Here is a 16,870-nt window from a genome sequence, read left to right as displayed (position 1 = left end):
TTGCTGGACATGGATAGGAGAGGAGGGCAGGGGAGAGATAGGAGAATCACTGGACATATGAGGGGAGGGCAGGGCAGGGCAGGGGAGAGAGGAGACATGCTGGACATGGATGGAGGGGAGGGAAGATAGGAAGGAGATTCACATGGATGGGATGGCAGGGGAGGAAGGAGAATGCTGGAAATGGATGGAGAGGAGAGCAGAGCAGGAGATAGAGGAGAATTGCTGGACATGGATGGATGGAGGGGTTGGCGGGGAGAGAGGAGAAATGCTGGACATGAAAGAAGAAAGGAGGAAAGTAAAGAAATAAATGGAAATGAAGCCCTGGAAACGGAGTTAAGAGAACAGATAGAGAGCAGCAGAATCAGACACTTGGACCAGTATGGATAGAAAACAGTCACCAGACAACAAAGGTATAAAAAAATTATTTTATTTTCATTTTAGTGTTTGGAATTTGTCCAATTTGAGAATTTACATCTGTTGTCTTATTTTGCACTGGGTATACTGGAGCTGTAACATCTTACAGAAATGATTTATAATGAAAAAAAATCACAAGTTATTGTTTTTCTCCTATGCTAGTATATTTTCTATGATGTCTGTTTATATGCGCCATGGCTGATATAAGGGGTGTGGCTAATGTGGGTGTGTCTAACATAGGGGTGGAGCCATATGTGGTGACTCCGCCCATAATGAGTACCGGCACCTTTTTTTCTACAAAAAATGCACTGGATAGGAGGCAAGGTTCTGATGTGGATTAGGAATTGGTTATTGGACAGAAAACAAGGGAATTAGGAAAGGAATGGTGAAAAAGACCGAAAATACTATAATGTCTTTATATCACTGCATGGTGCGACCGCACCTTGAGTATTGCATTGCGTTCAGTTTTGGTCGCCGTATCTTAAAAAAGATATAGCCTAATTAGAAAATGTTCAAAGAAAAGTGACCAAAATGATAAAGGGGATGGAACTCCTCTCATATGAGGAACGGCTAAAGAAGTTAGGGCTCTTCAGCTTGGAAAAGAGAGGGATGAGGGGATATATGATTGAGGTCTACAAAATCCTAAGTGGTATAGAATGAGTAGAAGTAAATTGATTTTTTACTCATTCCAAAAGTACAAAACTAGGGGACACTCAAGGAAGTTACATGGAAATACTTTTAAAACAAATAGGAGGAAACATTTTTTTCACTCAACGAATAGTTAAGCTTAGGAACTCTTTGCCAGAGGATGTAGTAACAGCGGTTAGCATATCTGGGTTTAAAAAAGTTTTGGACAAATTCCTGGAGGAAAAGTCCATAGTTTGCTATTGAGACAGACAAGGGGAAGCAACTGCCTGGCCCAGGATTCGTAGTATGGAATGGAGCTGCTAATTGGATTTCTGCCAGGTACTTGTGACCTGGCTTGACCACTGTTTGGAAAACAGGATACTGGGCTAGATGAAGTATTGGTCTGACCCTGTATGGCTACTCTTATGTTCTTATGCACACTAACCAGGAAAGAAACAGAGGTGGGCTTAATATGTTATGAGCTGTTGTATTCTAATTGGTCTTTCATGTGTAAGCATTACAAAAAGGCTACTATGACTGTTTTCTTCAAAGCAACTGTGTAACATTTTTTTGGATGTTTTGGATAATGCCCCAGCAAGTCTGTTGGGGGAAGGAATTACAACCCTGATGATTTAAAGCCAGTGTGAAATTGTTTAAGCGTACTTGGTAATTGGAGGTGAAAGAAACCCCATGCAAAGGTGCAGAGTTTTCAAAAGGCAGTTTGGGAAAAGAAACAGACTGTGGTGAAAAGCTGAATATTTTTATGTTTGAGAATTATGTTACTGCTGTACTTGTGATTGGAAAGAAAAAGACTCTGTCCTGTATTTTGTTTTTGAGCAAAATGAAGACATGTAAAAGGAATACTTCTTTTTCCAAAGACAGATTATTTTTCCAATAAAAGAAATAAAAGGTTCAAACAGTTTTCTAGAGTGGAGGAGGGCCTATAGATCCAAGTATATGGTAAAATATAGTCCAGGAAAACCTAAGCCTATATTGTGTACAATTTTGGAGGCCATATCTTGCTAAGACAATATGGTTCAAAGAAAAGCAACGAAAATGGTATGGGGTTTGTGTAGCCATACGTATGAGGAGAGACTTGCTGACCCAAACATGTATACCCTGGAGAAAAGGAGAAACAGGGGTGGTATGATACAGATGTTCAAACATTTTCCAGAGAAGGTAAGGCGGTAGAAGTAGAGGGCATGAATTGAGGTTGAAAAGGGGCCGACTCAGGAATAATGTCAGAAGTATTTTGTCATCGAGAGGGTGGTAGATACCTGGAATGCCCTCCTGCAGGAGGTGGTGGAGATGCAAATGGTAATAGAATTCAAAAATGCATGGGATAAACACAAAGGAATCCTGTTTAGAAGGGATGGATCCAAAGAAGCTTAGCAGAGATTAGGTGGCAACACTGGTAATTGGGAAGAAAAGCCAGCACTGATAGTGGCTGAATAGATTTGGATGGGCTAGAGTGGAGTTTTCCAAGGTCTTCAACGACAACTTGAGAAGTTTTAGAACAAGGACAGTGCCAGGCAGACTTCTACAGTCTATGCCCTGCAAATGGTAAGGACAAATCAAGATCAGGTATACATATGAAATATCACATCATGCCATATGAAATGAGTTTATCTTGTTGGGCAGGCTAGCTGGACCGTACAGGTCTTTATTTGCCATCATCTACTAAGTTACCAGAAGTGCTGACCACACCTTGTCATAAGAAGATGGTTTATCCAACACTACTGAAGCTGACCTGGAGGAGGTGCTACGTGTCAAGGACCACCTAGTAAAATTTGCCTAGGGGAAATCTGACACCAAGAATGTCCCTTGGCCTAATAGACCAGACATCTGGAATCCAAATAGTGTGAGGGAAAGGAATTTAGATTTCCCATCAAACAAAGAGAAGACAAAAATGCAAGAAGTCAAACACCTACCTAATTGTACATAGATGATCAACTCACTGCCATATCCAAGCTATCCTCAGCACCCCCAGACCACCCTTTGGCACCATGGGCCTGGTGGGTGCCAGATCAGCTGCTAAGAAATCTTCAGTGATCCATTATGTCATCTGTGAACAACATCTAGACATTTTAGGAATAAGTGAAACTTGGCTAGATGAAACCTGTTGGGCATAGTTAGTCAGTGCTAACCCCCCCAATTTCAACATCCAACATCAAACAAGACCAGGGAGATGGGATAGAGGGGTAGCAGTCCTGATTTGGGACACAATCAAACTGCACAAAATTGCCATCCCCCTGCTTATTGAATCAGAAAAGAAGAAACTAATTTGGATGCTCATGGTATACTGAGTTCCTCATGACAACATATCATCTGTGAAAGAACTCCTTGATCTGATTACAGAAGACCTTGAATTACCCAATGCTGGTGATCATGGCAGACTTTCATCTACATATTGAAACCCCAGATACCATCACAGCTGTCTTCCTGGACATGATTACAGCAGTAGGATTGACGCAGATGATCAATTCTCCAACTCACAAAAAAGATCACATGACTAGTCTTAATCTTCTACAAGGGTGTTAACATCCCAGAATACTACATAAGTACATAAGTACATAAGTAGTGCCATACTGGGAAAGACCAAAGGTCCATCTAGCCCAGCATCCTGTCACCGACAGTGGCCAATCCAGGTCAAGGGCACCTGGCACGCTCCCCAAACGTAAAAACATTCCAGACAAGTTATACCTAAAAATGAGGAATTTTTCCAGTCCATTTAATAGCGGTCTATGGACTTGTCCTTTAGGAATCTATCTAACCCCTTTTTAAACTCCGTCAAGCTAACCGCCCGTACCACGTTCTCCGGCAATGAATTCCAGAGTCTAATTACACGTTGGGTGAAGAAAAATTTTCTCCGATTCGTTTTAAATTTACCACACTGTAGCTTCAACTCATGCCCTCTAGTCCTAGTATTTTTGGATAGCGTGAACAGTCGCTTCACATCCACCCGATCCATTCCACTCATTATTTTATACACTTCTATCATATCTCCCCTCAGCCGTCTCTTCTCCAAGCTGAAAAGCCCTAGCCTTCTCAGCCTCTCTTCATAGGAAAGTCGTCCCATCCCCACTATCATTTTCGTCGCCCTTCGCTGTACCTTTTCCAATTCTACTATATCTTTTTTGAGATACGGAGACCAGTACTGAACACAATACTCCAGCTGCGGTCGCACCATGGAGCGATACAACGGCATTATAACATCCGCACACCTGGACTCCATACCCTTCCTAATAACACCCAACATTCTATTCGCTTTCCTAGCCGCAGCAGCACACTGAGCAGAAGGTTTCAGCGTATCATCGACGACGACACCCAGATCCCTTTCTTGATCCGTAACTCCTAACGCGGAACCTTGCAAGACGTAGCTATAATTCGGGTTCCTCTTACCCACATGCATCACTTTGCACTTGTCAACATTGAACTTCATCTGCCACTTGCACGCCCATTCTCCCAGTCTCGCAAGGTCCTCCTGTAATCGTTCACATTCCTCCTGCGACTTGACGACCCTGAATAATTTTGTGTCATCGGCGAATTTAATTACCTCACTAGTTATTCCCATCTCTAGGTCATTTATAAATACATTAAAAAGCAACGGACCCAGCACAGACCCCTGCGGGACCCCACTAACTACCCTCCTCCACTGAGAATACTGGCCACGCAATCCTACTCTCTGCTTCCTATCTTTCAACCAGTTCTTAATCCATAATAATACCCTACCTCCGATTCCATGACTCTGCAATTTCTTCAGGAGTCTTTCGTGCGGCACTTTGTCAAACGCCTTCTGAAAATCCAGATATACAATATCAACCGGCTCCCCATTGTCCACATGTTTGCTTACCCCCTCAAAAAAATGCATTAGATTGGTGAGGCAAGACTTCCCTTCACTAAATCCGTGCTGACTTTGTCTCATCAGTCCATGTTTTTGTATATGCTCTGCAATTTTATTCTTAATAATAGCCTCCACCATCTTGCCCGGCACCGACGTCAGACTCACCGGTCTATAATTTCCCGGATCTCCTCTGGAACCTTTCTTAAAAATCGGAGTAACATTGGCTACCCTCCAGTCTTCCGGTATTACACTCGATTTTAGGGACAGATTGCATATTTCTAACAGTAGCTCCGCAAGTTCATTTTTTAGTTCTATTAATATTCTGGGATGAATACCATCAGGTCCCGGTGATTTACTACTCTTCAGCTTGCTGAACTGACCCATTACATCCTCCAAGGTTACAGAGAATTTGTTTAGTTTCTCTGACTCCCCCGCTTCAAATATTCTTTCCGGCACCGGTGTCCCCCCCAAATCCTCCTCGGTGAAGACCGAAGCAAAGAATTCATTTAATTTCTCCGCTACGGCTTTGTCCTCCTTGATCGCCCCTTTAACACCATTTTCGTCCAGCGGCCCAACCGACTCTTTGGCCGGTTTCCTGCTTTTAATGTATCTAAAAAAGTTTTTACTATGTATTTTTGCTTCCAACGCTAATTTCTTCTCAAAGTCCTTTTTTGCCCTCCTTATCTCCGCTTTGCATTTGGCTTGGCATTCCTTATGATCTATCCTGTTACTTTCAGTTGGTTCTCTTCTCCACTTTCTGAAGGATTGTTTTTTGGCTCTAATGATTTCCTTTATCTTACTGTTTAGCCACGCCGGCTGACGTTTAGTCTTTTTTCCCTTTTTTCTAATACGTGGAATATATTTGTCCTGAACCTCCAGGATGGTGTTTTTAAACAGCATCCACGCCTGATGCAAGTTTTTTACTCTGCGAGCTGCTCCTTTCAGTCTTTTTTTCACCATTTTTCTCATTTTGTCGTAATCACCTTTTCTATAGTTAAACGCTAGCGTACTTGATTTCCTAGTTTCACTTCCTTCAATGCCAATATCAAAACCGATCATATTATGATCACTGTTATCAAGCGGCCCTCGTATCGTTACCCCCTGCACTAGATCATGAGCACCACTAAGGACTAAGTCTAGTATTTTTCCTTCTCTTGTCGGCTCCTGAACTAGCTGTTCCATGAAGCTGTCCTTGATTTCATCAAGAAATCTTATGTCCCTTGCGTGTACAGATGTTACATTAACCCAGTCTATATGCGGGTAATTGAAATCCCCCATTATTATTGTGTTGCCCAGTTTGTTTGCGTCCCTGATTTCCTTTAACATTTCCGCATCCGTCTGTTCGTCCTGGCCAGGCGGACGGTAGTACTCTCCTATCACTATCCTTTTCCCCTTTGCACATGGAATTTCAATCCACAGTGATTCCAAGGAGTGTTTTGCTTCCTGCAGAATTTTCAATCTATTTGATTCAAGGCTCTCGTTAATATACAATGCTACCCCTCCACCAATCCGATTCACCCTATCACTACGATATAATTTGTACCCCGGTATGACAGTGTCCCACTGGTTATCCTCCTTCCACCAGGTCTCAGAGATGCCTATTATATCTAATTTTTCATTTAGTGCAATATATTCTAACTCCCCCATCTTATTTCTTAGGCTCCTGGCATTCGCATATAGACATTTCAAACTATGTTTGTTGTTCCTAAGTACATCATGCTTAGTACTTGACAGTATTAATTGGCAATCTTTTGTCTGATTTTTAATACTGTGTTAGCAGTATTAAAATAACACCTCTATCATGCACAGACCACCTTCTAAACAGATTTTCTCTAACAAACCATCTGAAACAAATGTCACCTCCTAGAGTTTAGAAGCAGATCAGAGACAAGAAAAAGCTGACTGCTGAGTATTTCCTGGACTATCCCCATGTGGATGAAAAGACAACTACAGTGTTGGAACAGATTGATATTTGGAATATACACATAACTAAGCCCCTATAGAAAATTGTACCACTAAAAAAGGTCTTATGCCCCACTCAAATGCTCACTTTAGTTTCTACCAGAACTTCAGACCCACACAAAGGATGGAAAATGGAAAGAAGATGATGTATATCTTGCCTGGATGAGGACAGTCTAAACTGTAGGAAGTACATAACAAAGTACCACCAATCTATAACAGCAGGTAAAAAAACAATAAATATAATATCCAGCCAACAGCGGGCAGCGCTTTTGCTGTCCGCCAGTGGCATTAAACCTGGATATGCTGGGTATTGCCGGAGACTAGCATTGAATATCTGGGGTTTTTATAACCACTAAAAAGTTAACCGGCTATGCCGATGTTCAACGCTAACCAGTTAACTAACTTTTTAGTGATTAAAGATAGGACAGCTATTTATGTGGTTCTATTTGACTGCTAAACTTATCTGGTTAGGCATTGAATATCGGCGCAAAACCAGATAAGTCTCGCAACATAGTCATTTATGTGCTATGTGCTAACCAGCAATAATCAGTGGAGATCAATGGCGTAGCTAGGTGGGGCGCAAGGTGAGCAGTCGCTCCCCCAATCAGATTTCAAACGAAAACGGTGCCTACCTCTCCTGCTGCTGAGCCGCCACACAACAGCATAGATTTTATTTTAAACTTTGCTGCACTTCTTCTCAGAAGCGTAGCCAGGTTTTGACATCAGGGGAGCAGACGTTTGTAAAATAGGCGCCAGTGCGAGGCTGAAGGACTGGGAGAGAGGAAAGGGTTAAAATCCTCATAGGCATATATGTGTGGTCAGTGACTCAGTTGTTTGGGGAGGCTAAGATGGAGTGAGGTGGGCCTAGAGTGGGGTTGGGGCAGGGCTAGGTAAATTCCTTAGGGTGAAGGCAGCACCTATGTCAGCAGCAAAGGCACAGTGAGGGCACTTTTTAACACAGCAGTGAAGGACCCCTTCACTGTGTCTCTGGTGCTCCTGCACTAGTCATTTCCCCCTAGTATCTCTATTACAGAAGGTATTTACACTGAATACACTCCAGGGAATGATGTGCCAATAACATCCATATACTGTACCACAATAATACTAATAAGTAAACAGAATAGTATTTACAGTATTCTGTAAATATATAAGGGTACTTTTAAAACTTGGCTCCCAGTCAGTTCTAGCTCTCTAGTCCAGCATCTTTCTGTTGGCCATGTGAACAGTTGATGTTCAGCAGCACTGTAACAGAAATCCTGTGGTTACTGGCAACCATAAGATGATTTGGCTATCACATTTTTGGTAAGTTGCCAAATGGCCACCAGGTTTACTGCAGAGTTACAAAACATGTTTGTTAGATGAATCTAATGGTTTGAGAAGTGAGCTAAGAACCAGAGAAGCCAGGGTTCAAATTCCACTGCTGCTCCATTACCTCCTGTACAAACTTAGACTGTAAGCCTCCAGAGGCAGGAAGATACCTGTTGTAGCTAAATGTAACTCACCTCTAGCTACTACAATGAGAGGTATGAGCTAAATACAAATCCAAAGTCCAGTACCAGGTATATTGTGAATACAAAACCCTACAAAAGTTACTTAGGACCTATAGAGCAGCTCTAGCATACCATAATAGCACTAAATTTCCAGGAATCATACAACAAGGGTCTATCTAGGAAAAGACAGCACTGTAAATATTGCAGTCGGTACTAGAACTCAATACGTCTATTGAGAAATCTAAGCAAGCTGGATTAGTACAGATTGATCCTACACAGAAATTCAGTGCTTAACAGAATACCTAGCCTCTTTCACACACAGACCCTCACCAAATACAGAATAAGTAATCATAACCTAAAAATAGAAATATGTAGACAAATTAATCTGAACCCTCATGAAGCCAAAGTCTGCAACACCAGAGAAGTAGCAACACTATGTGTCCCCCTGTATTGTGCAAAGCAAAGTTAGTAGCTGCAAATTTCAAAAACTGACACATTCCAATCACTTTATTAGGCATTAACAAATACAAATAAAACAAAAAAACCCAGAAAATAAGGTGATATCTTTTTACTGGACTAAATACATTTTTTTGCTCATTTCCCCATCCAGCTTCACTCTATTACTCTCACTCTTCTCCCCCATCCAGCATTACCCCATCTATCTCTCTTTTCACCCATCACCCTGTCTCTCTTTCCCCATCCAGCATCACCCCATCTTTCTTTTTTTGTCAGAATCCAGCATCACTCTCTCTCTCTCTCTCTACCCCCCCCCCCCAATCCAGCATCACCAGTGGTTCTCAACCATTTTTTAGTGAGGACATACTTGATGGACGATGCTCACATCCATGACACACTACATACATGACCCTCTTGGACCTTTGATCTGATACAGTATCCTGCTTATAATCGAATGAGAAAAACGCCCAAGTTCCGACCTAAATCGGGAGATGGACGTTTATCTCACAAAAACGAATAAAGCGGTATAATCGAAAGCCGATTTTTGGACTGTTAATATATGGCCTAGCTTTAAGGCTACCACTGGAATATTGCTGGCCAAAGCTATGCAGCCTAAAAACAACTGAAAAAGTACTGACTAGGCCAAACAACAAGTAAATGATTTAATATTTGAGAATCTGCAAAAAGCAGGTCTGAACAATGAGTCCTGCCACAAATTGGTACAATTTTTAAATCAAATATAGCATCTGTAATGAAAGATCAGATGAATAAAATGGAGCTTATTAGTTTTGGTATACAATGATACAGAGGTTATACAGAGTTCTTAAGATGGTGTGAAAAGTATTGCGACACAGAGAGATGTGGAACTGTTATCTCAACGTTTCCCAAAACATGCTGATAAGACCGCATGGGAAAGTCTCATGGGAAAGTATCATCTCAGAAATTGAGAGCTAGGTATCTAACCATTGACTTCTATGGAGAGGTTTGTGTATAAAAGAGGGGACAATTTGCCATAGCTTTGGAATGCTCCCCAACGCTTCTGTCAGACGGCAGGGCTCTGTCCGGTTGTACCCAGAATCTGTCTGCTGAATGTACCTGATTAAAGTCTGATGTCTGTATTTGTACCAACTTGAAGACTTGTCTTTGGGTAAGAAATAAAATGTATCTATCTATTTAAACCTATCTCTGTCTTTATTCTATCTTCTCTTTACCTTACATTTAGCTTACAAGGCACATCACATACACTCAGTCTCTGGAGAAACTTAGACAGATTTTTATTAGGCATTATCTGGGAACATAAATGGCCCAGAGTATACCTAGATCCAGGAACACAGAAAGCAGTAGTTATGGGAATTAGAATTCGATTACAGCCCCTAATGCAAACCCAGAGCAGACCTCCTTGTGATTGGGTGGCAATGGAGGTTGGAGAAATCATACAGAACCTGTTATGTGACATAGGTATCGTTAGCCCCCCGTGTGATCTGGAGTCAGAAAGAGGTCCAAGAGGGGGGGGATTAAAACAGTGGTGACCAGCCGTACGCTGACCGTTCACTCTATCCTCTTTTCTCTTCTTTTGAACGCAAGAGGGGATACTTATATTGTGCGTTCAAATGTTCTATGTTATCTTTCTATCACTTTTTTCTCTTTTTCTCTTATCTTTCCTTCCCCAATCTCCCTGCTGTTATTCCTTCATTTTTCCCCTATCACGGACACTGCCCACTTCAGGGGTATTGGGCACCAATGTTCTGTCTGTTCTCACCCCTACTTTAAATACTCTTCTATTCTTCTGTCTTTTTACTTTCTTCCCTGAATGTCTTCATGCCTTGCACTGACCTAACACACCTGCCTCTCTGCCCTTGTCTATGCTGATCTCTATTTGTGGTCAAACCTTCGTTTCTGTCTTTCTATATCCTGTACTGTTTTTTCTCACCTTTTTTTCCTTCCTCCTATTCTGTCCGTCCCTTTGATTTGAAAGATGTGCGCAAGACTGTGCTTGTTGTGTGCTTGGTGCATAACACCGAATCCAGGCGACTGCGATTTGGGGTTGGCTGTAAGTTTATTTCAATGTTCAAAATCTTTGGATTGGTCTTTATGCTAGCATTCTCGCTTAACAATCCTTAGAGATTGCGCATTTTTCTGTTTCCCATTCTCACCCTGTGTTCTGTCTTAATCCCTTCTTTTCAAATCCCTGTTCCCTTGTTCTCACTATGTATTCTGTCTTTCCTCCTTCTGTCGACCTTACTTTCCACTTTTCCTGTTCTCCTTCATCCTAACTTCTTCTGCCTACCTCTTCCTATTAGTCTTTTCTCTTCTGTATGTTCCCGTCTCGGGGGAATTTTCTTTACTCTGGGAGAACAGCACGCTTTCAGATTGCTCCCTTCTAAAATCCTTCTGGTTTCTCTGTTCTTATTACCACTCTTCAAAACTGACAGCCCCCACCTTTCCACATCTGCTATTGCCTTCACTCTGTGTGTGCGACACATACTTTTGATCTTGTGCTGAAACAGTTATCCACGAGATTTTTTAATGTCTCGGGACTGTTCCTTTTACTCTATGCCTCTAGGAGGGTATCTTCCTATTGGACTTCCTACAACTTTCTTTTCTTTTCAGCTGCAAACACTGCTTACCGCCGTCCAACTGCTGCTTTCCCCTTATCTCTCTAAGTCTTATCTGCGGTTGTTTTAAACTTCTCTGTCTCTCATGATAACTGCAAGAATTGTATATTCCTTCAGTTCTTTGCCATCCGTATCCACACCTTTGTGCACTACACTTCCCAGCATACCCTATTCTATTCTTTCAGTCCTCTGCACTATGCTTTCCCTCTAACAGCCCTTCTTCCTGTACTTTTCTCGGCTCTTTTTCATAGTGCAGCATCAGAACCTCTGATTTCCGTTTCTCCTTACACATATATAGTTTCTATCTTATGCTCCTGTGCTATCTTTCCAGCTGTTACACACATTTCCTGATCTTATCTTTCCTTTTTAATTTCTGTGACAGTATATGGCCGTCTTGTTGTCTGGGGGTGTGTCCGCTCCTTTTTCTTTTTCCTCCTTTTGCATCTTTGTGTGTGTGTTTCTGTACTCCGTCTGATTTGGATTTTTGTGGGCACTATACTGTGCCGTTTCTGTTTTTCTTAGTTCTTATCTCTGTATGCCGTTGTCTAAATCTGGCTTGGCTTTTTTCACTTTGAAGCGCATTTCCTGTCTTTTATTATCTACTGCGTAGTTCAACTGATTGCTCTTTTTCACTGCTGCTCAGTTCTGTGCTCTCACCCTACCCCCATAGCCACTTCTTTTTCCCTTAAGTCCAATCTGAATTCCTTCCTCTACAACACTTTGTTCTGCTCCCACTTTCTCTGCCATAATAATCCTCCCTGCCCTCTTCTCTGATGCTTTGCCGACTCCTAAAATTTATAAGGATGTGGCCCGCACGATACCAATTGGGGTAACTTAACACCTTACATACACCTTTTTGGCTTCTGGTGCAAACTAGAAATCATTTTTTTTGATTCCCTATAAAACTATCCCTTTTCCTTCTCAGTCCCATGTGGTGTGAGTCTTGATTATATACTCCCTCTTGGGCTTCGAATAAACTTGCCCGAAGAGCTGTAAGTTCTAAACCCCTTTTTCTCACATTTTTTTAATATCCTTATTCAGGCTTCTGAAACTGCCATTTCTTTCTGTAACTTTTAAGAGTTTTCCCTAACAAGCGCTGTAGTTCACTATCTCAAGGACATGAGAATCTGGGAAGCTTGCCCACTTTAGCTGCCTTATCAGTCCAGCACTGCTTTGGCAGAGGAGGCTCTACAGTTCACTTTTAAAAGCTCATAAAGTAATTTTTTTCCCCCTTCTCCGTCCGTTTTTTCTGTTCTATGCTGAGGTGGTACAAGTTAACCAGTCATTTACACAGGGATATTGTGAACCTCTTGCTGTCTATCCTCTGTCAACTGTATTGCTCCTAAATCCATCTAACTAACTCCCTCTCATATCTTTTTCATATCTTTCAACTCCGTTTTCCCCTCGACATTGGTACAACTTTTTTTTCCAACATATTCTCGACGGTGGACTTATGCAAGGGTCTTTCCCTTAACGCCGACGAGATTATCTGATTCTCTGGTATATTTCCTTAGCAGGTATCATAATTGTAAAATGACTTATCTTTTCATGCCTCATGCTGCCAAGTCCGTTATACGGGCACCTCTGAGCATGTAACAATGTACGGATGTATTCTTTTTCTTTCACTTTTAAGATTATGACACTGCACCTTAGTCTTACTCTGCATTCTCCTTTTATTAGGACGTTGTCTCCCACTCCCCAAAATTTATGCTCATACTGCCTTGACTTTTGTGCGTTGCCCTCTCTTTCAGCTCACCTCCCTTAAACAATAGATACTCTAATGCTTTCTCACTCCGTCTTTGAGTCATGATTTTAAACCCAAGACAGGTTTCTTTATTTTTGCGCTGCTAGTGACAGCCTGATAGACTTCATTGTGCTACACCATGTGCTTACAAAGTGTTAAAAAGGTATCTTTCCTTCAAACATACATAACTTAACCCTTTGAAAACCGGCTTTCTCCTTCTTTGTCCGAGTACAAGGTTAAGTATTTCTCAGACTTTTTCAGCTTTGTTTGTCTTGCATGATTGCTTTTGTACTGTTTGCTATATTATAACGTTATCTACAGGAAATACTGCACTTCCTCGCCTGCATTGTGGTTTTCGTCCTCCGACGGCATACAGCCTGGACTGGCTTATTTTAAATATTTGTAATAATGAGCTAGGTTATAATATTTCCTGATGAATATTTCCACGTCCTGAGAATGACAATCACTTTTAAATAATATGGTTCTATAAAGAGTTAAATTGTGTAAGTCTTTATAATAAGTTTGATATGAACCAAGATCCAACACAGAAAGTCACATAAAATTACAATGGTTTATTGTTACATTAAGAGCTAGATAATCCTTTGTATAACTTATATGATAGTATAAATATTCTGTACTATATAGAAGCATTTCTCTGCTTTTACCTTAATAGATATGCATATAAAATATGTTTTACCTTTCCGGTTGAGAAGATGATGGCTGCGTGCCATGAGAATACAGCGTTGTTTTACTTCAATTATTTCCTGTTGGTCCTTTATAACCCAACCTTCTCTTTCCTTCTAATGCTGCAGCTGTTCTGTTTGTCATCATTTAGACATATCATTTCAGTCACTGACTAGTATGTATGTTTTATGCCGTATCATTGGAAGTTCTTGATGTAAGAATCACATGTTTTAATTTGTTTTTTTCCCCTTTCACCTGTTTAGCCACAAAAGCTTCCTGCCATTGCATTCGGGTTTATTTTATTTACTATGTCCCTTTTCTGAGTGTATATTTATGGGTATGAGCTTGTCATCTTTACACCACGATTCTGGTGTCCTGTTTCAAAATTTATTGATTTATATGCTTCTCTTATATTTAATATGTCTTTGTTAATATACATTTTCTTGCCTTTTGTTGAAATCGGTGTTTCCTTTCACTATTCTATTTTCCATTGCTGCATGACAGTGATGTCTTTGGCATTTTTGGTTCTGGCTAATGTGTTCCAACTAGTGACTTTTTTTTGGACTGTGCCTTACCCGAAGAGCTTACATGTTTTTTTCCCTTTAAAATAATTTTTTTTGCTTGTTACTTCTGGATTAGGTTTCAGAGGTTCTTTCTAGGAACATGCCATATTTATTATTTCCTTTTTCTTTCTTTCTCCTTTATTTCTTAATATTTTTTCTCTCTCTACTTTATTGTACTAGTGTCATGCAATTAACTTTGATACCGATGTCTGGGACTTACATGCATTGAAGGAGATCCTTCAATGGATGACGGCATCTTATCTATTAGGGGCAGACTTCCATTCCATTTTCGGAGTGGCCTGCGGTTTCGGCATTATTGCCCACCTATGAGTTACTTGTATAGATGAGCGCGGGGTTAATAAAGAGACGTCTAACGACTTTCGTTGCGATTGTATACAGGTTGACTCGGGCATTCAATATTTTTGGATGGTTAACTTTTACACGAGAAGTTTCCTAACTTTCCAATGTTGTAGTTTGGTTAGTCATATACGAGAAGTTCCCTAACCACAAAATTTTGAGTGGGTTGTTGTACACGAGAAGTTCTCAAACTACAGGTCCTTTGGGGTGATTAGACGCACACGAGAAGTTCAAACGCACACGAGAAGTTCACTAGTCAGCGAAAACCCATTGGACCGCTGCTCTTCGACTCATGACACCTTATTCGCTGGTTTCTTGAGTCCTTTTTGGGAGTGTTTGCAATGTCCCTTTTTGGGGGCTCTGCCATGTATACGGAATAGTTCTTGGTAGGCTGGGAAACTGGGTTTCTTTACGCCTTTAGAAGCACACTCTGGGGAGCAGTTTTTATTAATTTGGGATAGAGTAGTATAAATCTATAATAGCTGACACTAAGTATTTATTTACTTTTGTACTGTCTCTCTATGCATATTTCTGTTTGCAGTTTATGTCTTGCTTTCTCCTAATGTCACTTGCGGTCAAAGCGTCGAGCTTTCCGCCAATTAGTAATTTTTATTTTGGGTCCCTATGTTGGAGTACATTAATAGATGCGTGAGTATGATTGTGTTATATCTCTGTATGTTTTACTATCAGGATAATCATTGCATGTTTTTGTAAACTGTTAACAAATTATCATTTCTAGGTCTCCTTGCTGTCTCTGAAGCTGCCTTTTGAACCACTGACCTTGTACCGGGTTCTAGATCTGGTCAATATATATATTACTAATTTAGTTCTTTTTTTCCCTCTATATTGGGTGATGTTGTTCACTACCTCTGGTTAAGACCCTAGGATTACTTTTATTACTCATTTTCATTAACCACCAATTGCCTTTGGTATAGTCCAGATCTTACATTTAACTATGGAAACTACCAACATGAAGTGCCTAGCCCTTTTGTTGTGTATGCTCACCATGCCTATAGTAATACTGGTGATCTGACATCTATTCAGAACCCTGGTAAGGACTTTCCGTCCGAAACAAAACCTTTCTATTTTGCGGTATGCCACCGAGATTTCGGACGGGCGTAGTGATCCCGCCAATTGTCCTCTTTCTCTATTAATTTTCTGCCCTGGAGATTACATTGCACGTGAGTATATTTTCATTTATTGCATGTGTTGCTATGAAGCTTGCCATTGTATATTCGAATTTTTTTTGGAGATAATAGTAACAGATTGTAGTGATATAGGTGTTTTATAAGACTAGATTTGCCAATACTATTTGACACAACCCTGATATCGGTGTTCTACCATACCAGAGTTCTGGTACCCAATTCATTATGCTGCCTCTTGAGAGAGTGATAAATCACTTCCCAGGAGACCACATATATCTTATAAAGTTTTGCCAAATATGGCATTCTTGGAATAAGTTTCAGCCTGGACTCTCGTGGCCCCGTAAGGGCACCTTTAAGACCAAAACTCTGCAAAGGTTATTAAACTTTATTTACACATACACACCCGATTCCACCCGTCATCTCCACTATCAGATTCTCAGTAGATGGCTATTGACTATCACTGATTACGTGATCCCAGACACTGTCGATCTGACATCGTTATTGATACCTGGTGAGGTCAATCTTAATCCACGACCTAGTAGACGGCCCCCTACAAGAGCCGATTCACCCATTCCACATAAATTCAATGGTCCTAGAGGTAACAATCAGTGCCGGGACTATCGCTCTCAGCCTACTCCCAACCACCGAGCTGAAGTACAATGCAACCGTTGTTTCCAATTGGGACATTACGCCATGGAATGTCCATGCCGGCACTTTCCTCATAGTCAATACCGTCAACCTCCTTCAGACTCCCCATCGTTGCGTGTCTCCCAGATGCAGATACGACAACCACAGAGAGACCGCAGGCAACCAAGTGACCTCCCCTCGCTAGATAACCCACATCGGCAAGACTGTAGGAATGATTACCCTGATAATCGTGGCCGCCGGTCTCAACCTGCAAAAGGCCCACCCATCACTAATATACGACCCAGAGACTATCGTTCCCGGCCTAGCCCTGATCGTTATATA

General features: G+C 41.2%; 1 long non-coding RNA gene across 1 annotated transcript; it reads right to left on the bottom strand.

Annotated features, from left to right (window-relative positions):
* Positions 1-7,531: 7,531 nt before the first annotated feature.
* LOC115465169 lies at positions 7,532-13,999 on the bottom strand. Its single transcript, XR_003941340.1, has 3 exons — positions 13,905-13,999; positions 11,081-11,086; positions 7,532-7,543 (listed from the first exon to the last, which is right to left on the bottom strand). It is a non-coding gene; the product is annotated as an uncharacterized LOC115465169 (long non-coding RNA).
* Between the last annotated feature and the right edge of the window lie 2,871 nt (positions 14,000-16,870).

This window comes from Microcaecilia unicolor, chromosome 3 (assembly GCF_901765095.1).
Source record: "Microcaecilia unicolor chromosome 3, aMicUni1.1, whole genome shotgun sequence".
Classification (NCBI taxonomy): Eukaryota; Metazoa; Chordata; class Amphibia; order Gymnophiona; family Siphonopidae; genus Microcaecilia; species Microcaecilia unicolor.
This window is presented reverse-complemented; position numbering and strand designations above follow the sequence as displayed.